The sequence below is a fragment of the Octopus bimaculoides genome, chromosome 4, assembly GCF_001194135.2.
Source record: "Octopus bimaculoides isolate UCB-OBI-ISO-001 chromosome 4, ASM119413v2, whole genome shotgun sequence".
NCBI classification, from domain to species: domain Eukaryota; kingdom Metazoa; phylum Mollusca; class Cephalopoda; order Octopoda; family Octopodidae; genus Octopus; species Octopus bimaculoides.
The window spans coordinates 105,931,123-105,932,137 of record NC_068984.1 but is presented as its reverse complement, the minus strand read 5'-3'; the positions used below and the strand labels follow the sequence as shown (position 1 = coordinate 105,932,137).

Here is a 1,015-nt window from a genome sequence, read left to right as displayed (position 1 = left end):
ATTCATTCTCTCGACCTATACACACATAAATATACATATATACACACACATTGACATGCAACACACATACATACATGCACATACTTACACTTGGTGTACATTCAAGCACGGCCATACACACATACACGCATACACACACACATACTCACACACATCTTTCTATACATGAGCACTCCTTGTTTTAGTTGATACCTTTGAATCACCGATTTCTTTCTTACCCTCGCCCCGTCCGTCACTTGTGCTCGACCGCTACTCACTCTTTAATTTGCCAACACCCACCTTCACAGACCACACCACTCCTCCTGTTGCTTTCTTCTCCTTACGCACTCTCTTCTCTAAAACAAAAGACCATTCGATTCCTCTCTCACCTCCGCTCCCATTTCTTTTCTTCTCTGCATCATGTGTGTATGAACATTTGCCTTTTTCTCCTTCTTGATCCTGATTATTTCATTTACCTGCACATTTTAACTATCTTCTGAACATTCTTACAATTTCTCTGTACATTTTACCATCGTTTTTGCTTTTTATTTTTCCTTCTCATTACAGAATCCAAACATTTTTCTCTTATTTTCGAATTTTAATTTAAACCTTCCCTCTTTGTTCGCAACTGCACACTTGAAAACCCGTTTTCCGCCTCTACTTGCTTTTTTATGCACTATACACACATAAATAACACCTTCCATCTTTCTATGCCATCACATGTGCGCTATCAATACATTCCTTTACACTCATCCACACCGTGGAGGCGCAATGGCCCAGTGGTTAGGGCAGCGGACTCGCGGTCATTGAATCGCGATTTCGATTCCCAGACCGGGCGTTGTGAGTGTTTATTGACCGAAAACACCTAAAAGCTCCACGAGGCTCCGGCAAGGGATGGTGGCGAACCCTGCTGTACTCTTTCACCACAACTTTCTCTCACTCTTACTTCTTGTTTCTGTTGTGCCTGTAATTCAAAGGATCAGCCTTGTCACACACTGTGTCACGCTGAATATCCGTGAGAACTACGTTAAGGGCA

General features: G+C 42.4%; 1 protein-coding gene across 6 annotated transcripts in view; it reads right to left on the bottom strand.

The window, feature by feature from the left end:
• Positions 1 to 1,015, bottom strand: part of LOC106877704 (nociceptin receptor) — a 170,168-nt gene that overhangs the window by 79,183 nt on the left and 89,970 nt on the right. The gene's annotated exons all lie outside the window — the stretch shown is intronic.